This window comes from Cupressus sempervirens, chromosome 11 (assembly GCF_028749045.1).
Source record: "Cupressus sempervirens isolate cs-2001-9-10 chromosome 11, ASM2874904v1, whole genome shotgun sequence".
In the NCBI taxonomy this organism is placed as follows: Eukaryota; Viridiplantae; Streptophyta; class Pinopsida; order Cupressales; family Cupressaceae; genus Cupressus; species Cupressus sempervirens.
The window spans coordinates 289,799,394-289,810,244 of NC_143128.1; the positions used below are offsets into that span (position 1 = coordinate 289,799,394).

Sequence of the window (10,851 nt, forward strand, 5' to 3'; positions counted from 1 at the left end):
GCATGATTATCGTGATAGATGCGGAAGAGCCAGCCTATTGTTTCTTTAGGCCAGATGGAGATATAGTGCCTGGCGTAGAACCTGCTGCCCCATGATCACCAATAGCAGTTCCATAGCTACTAGTTCGTAAGCTAGCAACAGGAAATGCAGAAGAACCTTTTGCAGTTGATCCTGTTGAGATCAAGAGGAGATACAGGGTTTTCAGGGTTTCTATTCTAAAGAAAATGAAGTAAAGCTCGTCTAACAGATGAATCGACCGAAAAGGCATGTCAAATATAGGCATTTCAGGCCAAGAACGACTTCCTAATAAAACAGAGCAGAACATACCGCGAAATAATAAAAAGAAAATAAAATGCAGCTATTAGTGGCGGATGTTTAACCAGGGTGAACTATATAGCCTCCAGAATGACTAAAACGTTTTTCATACATTTTATGTTTTACTACACCCGATCACCAAAACCTTTGCATCAAAGCTATGAACACAACACACCTCTCCCCTGCATTTCGTTTTTTTAAAATGCCAACTGTTGCTCTGTTTTTTTCGCGACAACATGCACCCATTGCAATGTCCAGGGTTTCTGTTTTCCCATTCGTCTGGCTTTCATGGCCCCTGCAGTTGCTCCGCAATTCCTTCTGCAAATACGCAAATTGCCAACTGTTAAGCGTCGTCTGCAAAAATTTACTCCCCAAGAATTTGATATTCACCCCCTCTAACTATATCTGGATGTTCTCCTGCATAGAAATCGGCGAAGCATGTGATTTAGCCTATGTCCATGTGATTAAAGCTCTCGCTAACATCCACTTTGGAAGGAAGTGTGCAAAATAAAATAAAGCAATGTTATTAGATGTGGAAGAAACGTTTATTCACTATTTAATGATTTAGCCCTCGGCAACAATTCCATCCATGGAGGAACGGGCATGAACACCAAGAAGAACATTAATTGAATTATCATCATCTGCAATCTTGTTCCTTTGAATAGAGAAAAGAAGAATTCAGACCATTAGTGGCATTGACATCAACAGAAAAAATTAATTAAGGATCGGTATAAAGAATAATTTATTAATTCGAATATGAATAAAGAATTGTAAACAGACGGAGGTCAGAGACAGCCTCCAGTCTGTTAGAAGAATTGTGTACAGGATATATTAAAAGTTTTTTTTAATGTGCTATTAGACCAAGGTCTTGCAGGAGCGTGAGGTGGGATCCCACATTGCTGGGAGAAGGAAGGTGCGGCTGTTGACACCGTGGGCATTGTAGCTCGCCCCTGTCGTCTCCTCCACCAACACTCGACCGGCGTAACCGGGATAAGCTCCGCTGCCGTATTGGCCAGGACACGCTGAAACGGCCTCCAACGGAGCGGCGACGTCTCCTTGGAAGTATCCCGACTTGAACGGATTCGTCACTGCTCCTGTCAAAACAGTCGCAATGTTGATTATCATCCCATCGATGCCCACGTCACCGTTGGGGGGCAGCAGAGGAGGGCTCTGCGGTCCGTAAATAGGCTGATGAAACGGCCACGCGCACTGCCCTGGGCACTCCCTCACCGAGTTCCCCACCCACGCGTACGCGAATTCACTGTCTCCAACTTTGCTGCTGTCGTGGAATCCGCAAGAGCTGCTGCAGAAGTTCTCCACCATAACATCCTCAGATGTGAGCACCATATACAATTCCACCTCGCCAATATTGCTTCTCTTCTTCTTCGATGGCGGAGGCAGAGACCCCGATTTCATTGCACTATTCACCAAATTGGGAATGTCACTTCTTTTGAGGGACTTTCCGAGAGAATAGGATTCATCCAGCTTCTGCTTCCCCAGCCTCCGAGTTAAAGGCTGAGCTTGCTTCAATGTGGAAGGGGAAGACCCTCTGTAGGCCTCTGTAGTTTTCCACCAGGTGAGAACAGAGGGAGAATTACCCTGCTGCTTCTCGCTTTCCGCTCCCAAAGACTGCACAAAGTCGGCAACAATGGCACGCTGGGCGGAAGTGAAATTACCGTACCAGATGAGATGAAGATTGAGAACGGGTGTTGTGGAAAGGAGAGGGCCATTGTGGTATTGGAGAACAAGGGGCTCTTCTTCCACCAGGGCAGACAGCTTTCTCCATGGGAAAAGAGGCCGACTCGCGGCATCGACTGTAGTAGACAATGCCGCCATACAAAGCAGCACTAAACTCATCACAAACCACTGAGACCCTAAAACAGCCATTATAGTTGGGCTTACTTTGTTGGGAACACAGAATTGTAAGATTCGTTTAACAGAGATAACGATGTGAAATTGTGTTGAGTACTACCCGAGAAGGATGGGGCTTAAATAGGCAGAGAGGGATACGTGAAAGCGAGATTAAAGGGATTGAAAACAGGGATGATTCCACTGGCAGGCACAGGTGAAAATAGCTAATCAAATGAGGGCTCTTGGAAAATTCTACCGTTGAAACGGTGGGCTTCCCCAAAAGACAGCTGTGTTATACCTGGATGCTACGCGTTGAGCGTGTTAGAAATAATATCACCATCGGTAGTGAAAGGGAGAGAGTAAATGTAACAGTTGTGCTTTGCTGGCGAAATCTGGACAGTCGCGTCAAAGAGGCAGTTTTGTCAGTTTTGATGTTAGGGGACGGAAATGAGCCCTAAAATATTAATTGTTGCAGCAGAATTTAAAAGCACGGGCAGGCCGCACGTTTCAGAGTCGGCACTTGTGACGCCATACGAAAGCGGATACGACGGTGGTTTGGAGAGTCGTCTAATAATCTTGCATAGCTGCATGGTAACGCAAAGGTCCCATGGGGACCTGGGCTCGGGAAGAGGAGGTCCCATGCATTTTTTGATGGGGGCTAAAGCTTTAATTAGAATCTTTCCTATTTTATAGGAGCCTTTTTTTTTTAGCTTTTTCTTTTTGAGCGAATAAAAAAAGGGTGGGACTAAGGAGAGAATTTTACCACTTGTCAATAATCTGTTTTCATTTTCCTACCAAAAATCAATTTATCCCGCCAAAGTTATGAAGAAATACAATTTTCATATTTAATATTTCATTTGGTGCCAGACGGTGATTGCACACTGCAGAGGGAGGAAGCCAACAAAGGAAGCAAAGAAAAAGGTACTGTCGTTGTTTCCCGTGAATATTTTTCATTTTTTTTCATTGTAGAGAATGCAGGTCGTAAAATGTTTCTAGTTTTCGTTTGTGAGAAATACAAGTTAAATTTAACTCACAACTCAACCTTAAACCTAAAAATTTTACTTGGCACTCACAATTGCCGAGTGCCAGTTTTGCTCGGCACGTAAAAGTGCCGAGTGGAAATTTGCTTGGCAACAACAAATGTTGAGTGACAGGCAGCAGGTGCTGAGTGAACTCAGCACAAAGAGGAGCTCGGCACCTGAAGAAAAATGCTCGACACAAGAAGAGCTCGGCACCAATGGATGCCGAGTGAGCTCGGCTCCAACTGAGGAAGAGGATGTCGAGTGTTCTGTTTCAAACTTAAAAATTATAACTTAGGAAATATTTCAACGTGAATGCTTTCACCATTAAAACCAAAAAGCCAAAGCTTTAACCTTTCAACCAAACTTGTCAAATGCAATGAATAGAAGATGAAGAACAATAGATTAAGTATGTTGCTTGCTTTCTATTCAATCTTTCATTAAACTATTACAAAATCTGGGAGCATTTGGCTTCAACCAGAAAACCCTAAAATAACCCTAAACTGATAATACTTCAAACTTCAATAAACTTTTAAACCTGCAACTCTAATGGCTGCATACAATGGTGCCTGGAGCAATCACTGCTTCAACAGGACAAATCCAAACAACAACAAACTTACAGAGTGAACACGGGAAACACGTGCAACTGCAAGCACAAACTTCTTTCCTTCTTCCTTCTCTGCTCAGCTCTGCAACTTCTCTCTGATCTACTTGATCTGCAAAACTCTCCTGAAAATGAATGTAGAAACATTCCTTTTTGTCTTCTAACCTAAAACGGTTTTCCCTCTCATTTCCAATTCAAAAATCTCACCTACCCATATTAACTTTTTTGTCTGTTGTGGACGTTAGGGTGGTAGGTGAGCGTTTGGCTCAAGGGGCAAACTTCAACGCTGCATTAAGTTTTCCAACACTCCCCCTTTGTCCCAAGCCAAGGATCATAGCTGATCCACATCAACTACACCAAGACACTCTCTTAGGTGTACAAAAGATCCAATGCCTAATGGCTTGGTGAAAATATCTGCTAGTTGATGCTCTGACTTGCAGAATTTCATCTTGATATCCCCATTCTCCACCAACTCTCTGATGAAGTGGTATTTGATCTCAATATGCTTGCTTCTCCCATGGAAAACTGGATTCTTGGACAATGCAATTGATGAGATGTTGTCACAATAAATTGTAGTTCCATCCTCTTGCCTTTCATTCAAATCTGTCAAGATCCTCCTTAGTCAAATTGCTTGACATGCTACTGCATTTGCTGCAATGTATTTAGCCTCTGCTATAGATTGAGCGACAATAGGTTGCTTCTTGGATGCCCATGAAATTGCACCCGATCCCATATGAAACATATATCCGGAAGTGCTCTTCCTATCATCTATACTTCCAGCCCAATCACTATCTATGTAACCAACCAACTTGAAATCATTATTTGCAGTATATAAAATCCCAAATCCCTTGGTACCTTTCACATACCTTAGGATCCTCTTTCTCGCTTGCCAATGGGAATCCTTTGGTGTTTCCATAAATCTGAAAATTAGACTTACTGCATGCATTAGGTCTGGCCGAGTTGCAGTCAAATACATTAAACTTTCAACCATACTCTTGTATAATGTTGGATCCACTCTCTTGCTAGAGTCTTCCTTGCTCAACTTCAGACTGTAGTGCCTGCCCCTAGTTCGCATTTCTGTTATTTTTGTCGAACTCTTTTAGGCTAATTTTATGTTTAATGATTAGTAGTATTGTTTGGTGATTATCAGATATTGTCTTAGATTCAGTTGATTTTTACTCTATATTTCATATATGCATGATGATTATACAATATTTTCAGATATTGATGGTTTATTATCACATGTGTTTTCTTATGGATACTTACCCCATACTGCATATGTATGGTGTGCGTGTTTGTTTTCTTTATGTATGGTGTTTCTGATGTGGTTAAGGAAGGGAGTCGTAGTCACCTGCTAGTCGGGATCTACACGATGCACCACTTCCTGCTATTGTCTGTTTAGATTAGAATATTGTGTTTGTACGTGCATGAATTTTATGCAGGTTGCAAGTACCGGGTATCGACTTCCCTGAATTGCCAGGATGAGTGTACCCTATCGCATTATCTCAATGGTAAGAGAGGGGAGATAAACTCTTAAGTCCAAATCCTAAACCCTTTAGCCAATTGTCCTAATTGATAATTAGGACAAGTATCTGAGCTAAGTACCCTTCGAATGCATCAAAGGATGTAATTTTGTGATTATAACCCTCTTTGTTTGATTTAGTATGTGTTCTTCTATGATGGGTTTTCATATGTTGTCTTTATGAGTCTTTGGCGTATTTTCTTCTATTAATTAAGTTTAATTAAAATGATTAATTAAAGATTTAATTAATAGAAAATTATTATGATATTTTAATATTTAATTATATTTAATTAATTAAGAAATTAATTAAATAAAAAGAATTAAATTTGGAGATAAAAGTTTAAAGATAAATTTAGAACATTATAATATTTATTTAATTTAATAATAATATATTAAGAGTTCATTTTTAAATAAATGCTAAATATTATTGTTATTTAAGTTAATTAAATATTTTATCAATTAAGTTTCTAAAATAAATTAAAAAGTGAAAATATATTAATTATTAAAAGTTGCAAGATTGCATGATGCGAGCTTGAGTTGAAAATATAAAAGAAATTAATTAAAAGATTAAATAATAGAAATTAATAACGTTATTTTAATTTCATAAAGTACACATGTGATTAAAGTAATAAAGATTAAAAATAGAAGTCAAGTGGAAAAATTAAATAAAGTTATTTAATGATTCATTTAATATGCATTAAAAAGATAAAGCAAAGATTAATAAAAGTTAATTTTGGAGTTAACTCAGTGAGCAAAGAGTCTTCTCGGGTGAACGCACAATTAGTGCCCTGATTTGAGGAGAAGACTCCTTATCACAACTTTGGGGGTTCATTTTTGGGGGACACGAATTTGGACAAGGAATTGGGGGGAGACAGAAATTTTGGGAGACACATTTGGAAGCAAATTTCAGAAGGCGAATTCTAAAGAAGATTTTCAGAAGAAAGGTTATCGAAGAGGAGCGAATTCTCTTATAGTTTTTGGAGATTGCATAATAGCATCAGGTTGAGGTAGGGTCTTGTGTTTTATCACGGGTTGAATTATGCAATTTGATAATCCTGTCTTCTTCGTGCTTGTGGATTATAAATCCGAATTGTCTGGATTCCACTATTTGATCCTTTCGCTCTCTTGTTATGAACCTTATGATACTATATTGTATTTCATATATATAATAGAATTGGAAGAATAAATCAATTTGAAACCCTCGTTCTAGATGATAGAATTTTACAAATTAAACTAGGGAGAGCTTTTGAAAGAAAAGAAATTCTTGATTGGAAAATTTTATTAAAATGAAAGAGAAGAAATTTGTTATATAAATTTTATATTAAAAAAGAGACGATATTCTTTTAAGGAATATTTTAATTTAAAGATCTGGGTGGTTAGTTCTATCAGATTAAAATTTCAATCATTTATTAAAAATATATATACATATACATATACATATACATATATACATATATATATACATATACATATATACATACATATATACATATATATATATATATATGTATATATATATGTATATATATATATATATATATATATATATTGGAAAAAGAAGATTGTTTAAAACAATGTTTATAAAATTAAATATATTTGAAAAGTATTAATATAAAATTTTTGAACAAATAAAAAAAAAAAAAACAATTTATATTAATATGGGGGGGGGGGGGGGGGGGGGGGGTCATTGACCCACACCCCCACCCGTCCTTTCACTGTCGTGTGTCGTAGTAGGTACTGCTGACGCAGCAGTACCTTGCTGCGATAGCAGCCAGTAGCGATTTAATATCGCTTGATCATATTTTGTTTTGATTTATTAGTTAGGTTATGATAAAGTTTTATATATTAAGTTTAATTTTATATATATATATATATTTATGCATTATTAACATTTATTAAATATTATTTAATAAATGAATGTTTATCATAGTTGTTAATATTGAATTAATTAATGATTATGAATATTATTTATTAGAGAATTTTGTTAATAGACATTGTTTATTAATTAATTAATTATTATTAAATAAATAATTATTATTAATTTAGTAAGGTAAATTGGTTTTGGGATTAACTAAATTAATAAGAAATATCATAATTATGTTATTATTTTAAAAAAAAATTGAAATTGAGATTTTTATTATTTATTTAATAATCAATTGTTATTATTTTAATAATTAATAAATGATTATTATTTAGTCAAGATTTATCTAAGACAAGAATGAGTTAACTCGTAAAGTAAACTATGAAAACTTATTACTTGAAATATATATGAAACTGGGAATAGAGACCTTACATTGGCTCAATAGTATATTATCAACCAATTTGAAATACGAGATTATTTACTTGAACTCTACACTGAAACTGAAACCCTCTTGTTTAACTAAACTATGTGTTTTCTAATTCAACCGAACTGTAGATTGTCCTTTTTATGTGTTCTTTGTACTGCTTATGTTTGGGGGTGTTGGGGGTTGTTCTAGTATTGACCAGTCCTAGGTTGTTACGAGAGGCTCGGGGATTATGTGAATGTGATATGTTGTTTTGATCTCGATCTTTTAAACCCAACCCTGGTGATGTGTTGATATTCTCTATGACATGTTTGTCATTACTGTTTGTTATTGCTTTCCAGTTTCCTGGTGTGAAGCTGAAGTGTATGTATATAAGATACCTGACTTAACCATTTTTGAGTCATCGATCAGTTATATTGGATAACCATTTTTGAGTCATCGATCAGTTATATTTGATAACCATTTTTGAGTCTCAATCAGTTACACTTGGATTGCTTTCGATCGGTTGAGAGGACTGAAGTGTTTGTTATGTTCTTGATGATGTCATGTGTTGACTTGACCATTTTGGAGTCTTTGATCAGTATTGTGATTTATTATTGGGATACTTTCTGGTTGCTCATTGGAGAACCATTGGATTTTGTGATTTATCATCGATGCCTTCAGTTGCTGATAGAGAACTGTTGTGATCATATGATTATTATTTGATGCTTATCTGTTGCTCATGAAGAACTGATGTAATTTTTGTGGCTTATCTTTTATGATGTTTTTCAGTCGCTTGTATAGGACTGAGGTGATTTTATTATGATTCTTTAATTCGTGATTTCATGAGCCTAGGGTAGGTTATCTATGTGTAGTGTCGGGAAGTGGTTTGCAATGGGGATCGGGGCCCTAAGAGGCTGCCTGGAGTAACCCATTGTAAGTTGTTTTAAAAAGTGAAAACATCTCACCTAAATACTGACTTAAATGAACCTAATAAGATAATTGTATGTTCTCTCCCATGCCTTGAGTGCTAGTACAGGCCAGGATGGGGTAGAGAGAATGCTTGGTTGTGACCTTGCATTCCATAGTATGCCTCGTCAGTACGAGAGGATATTAATGGCCGCAGGATTACTGGGGACCCGAGATTCCTGAGGGATTGCTCGGGTAACTTCCAATGTGATTCATGTGATGACACTTTCTCGCTTGCATAGCAAGTTTTCTACGTGTCTTTGTGGTGTCTCTGGGTCTAGATGTCTATCTATGTTGGAACCTTTGCGTTAGTGTACTTTTAGGATTTCCCAGACTTAGAGAGTACTTGTGTTTTGTGTTTTGATACCTTGTTTGGGACTTGAGACTATCTCCTCAGCACGGTGGGAGTGGACCATTTAGGTTCCACGCGGTCGGGTGGTAGTGCTTTTTACTCTTACCATTGAGATCCGTCCGTGGTCATCGTGGCTGGAGCTTTCTTGGTTGGCATTTACCTTCACTATGTTCTTGGATTATTATGATGGATGGTTAGATTTTATGATAGATGTTTTATCATTATGGATGTATGGATGTATCAGGTATGTTATTAGTTTCATTTATTCTACTGTAATTTGTATCATGGATTTGAGGATGATGTATCTTTATCTTTACATATGTATATTATTTTAAGCCTTTCATACCCTGTGACATGTACAGTGGATGATTGAGCATTCCAAATTAAATTTTCAAGAGGCATTTGGAACAAATGTATATTATGGACATTGGACTTTCTTATTATTCTTTCATGTGGATGTGGTAGTTGTTAGACTTAGAATTAATTAAATTTAAATGTGACTCAACGTCTTGGGATCCTTAAGGAATGTAACTTGTGATGTATGTTTGTTGATGATTACATGTTATTGCTTCCGCTACTATGTGTTTGATGTGTATGATATACATTCTTACTTTTAAAAGAAAAAAGAAAAAAAAATGTTTAGCAAACTTAGTGAAACTCTAAGTTAATTCTTTTGGATCCCTTGGCGGGGCGTTACACAGACCTATTGTTGTTGGTGTGGGGGCTGCCTTACTGTTCTGCATTTTGAATCTCTCCAAGATCTGCCCTGCATATTTTTTTTGAGAGATGAAGATGTCATTATGCATTTGTTTTACTTCTATGCCTAGAAAGTATTTCAAGAGACCTAGGTCTGTCATTTCAAATTCACTTTTCATGGCCTCTTTGAACTCACCAATTAGAGCCTTATCATTTCCAGTAAAAATTAAGTCATCTACATACAAGACAACAATCAATACATTACCATCTACTGCCTTGATGTAAAGAGTGGGCTCACCATTTCTTTTGCTAAAGCCATTGCTCATCAAATATGAGTCAATCCTACTGTACCATGCCTGTGGAGCTTGCTTGAGCCCATAAAGAGCTCTCTTCAACCTATATACTTTTTTCTCTTCACCTCGGCCTCTACCTCTGGAGTTCCTGCTTGAGCCATTTCTTCCTCTCCCCCTTCCTCTTGGATTTGACTGAGCCTTGAATGCTTGCTCTTGGGAAGTAAAAAATGTAGATTTATTGATCCTATGCTCATGGGTTTGAAGAGAACCCATCAACTCATCCATTGTCAAAATAGTGAGGTCTTTTACCTCTTCTATGGTCATGACCAAATTGTCATATTTATGAGTTAAACTCCTCAATATCTTTTCGAGTATCCTCTGCTCTTGATAGTCTTCTCCATTTGACTTCAGTTGGTTAATCACATTGGAGGTCCTTGAACTGAAGTCTACAACTGGTTCATTTTCCTTCATCTGAAGGTTCTCAAACTCCCTCCTTATATTCTGTAGCTTTACTGTGTGGACTTTATCAGTCCCCTTGAAGTTCATCTCAAGGATATCCCAAGCTTCCTTTGCATAATTTTCTACTGCAATCTTTGGAAAAATTGTCTCTGTCATTGTTGCTTCAATAAGACTTAATGCCTTTGCATCTTTCCTCCTTGACTCTTTCAAATGAGTCTTCTGTGTGTTTGTGAGGGCAGCATACTAAGTTGGGTCTGTCACATCATTGAACCCAATGACTACAAACTCTCACAAATCATTTGCAACCATTATGGTCTTCATCTTCTTTGCAAATGTATCATAATTGTGTCCATTAAATGATGGTGGCTACTGCCATATCTTTCCTGCATCTGGACTGCCATGTCAAACATCCCAAGAAAAAACAAATGCCCTAACTCACTGTGGATGTGGGGCCTCAAAGCTCTGATACCATGTGAGAAATACAAGTTAAATTTAACTCACAACTCA

At 37.2% G+C, this 10,851-nt stretch overlaps 1 pseudogene across 1 annotated transcript; it reads right to left on the reverse strand.

The window, feature by feature from the left end:
- Positions 1-1,033: 1,033 nt before the first annotated feature.
- LOC149529254 (protein EXORDIUM-like 2 pseudogene) lies at positions 1,034-2,294 on the reverse strand (annotated as a pseudogene). The gene has a single exon (XR_016358789.1). The product of XR_016358789.1 is annotated as a protein EXORDIUM-like 2 pseudogene (transcript).
- Between the last annotated feature and the right edge of the window lie 8,557 nt (positions 2,295-10,851).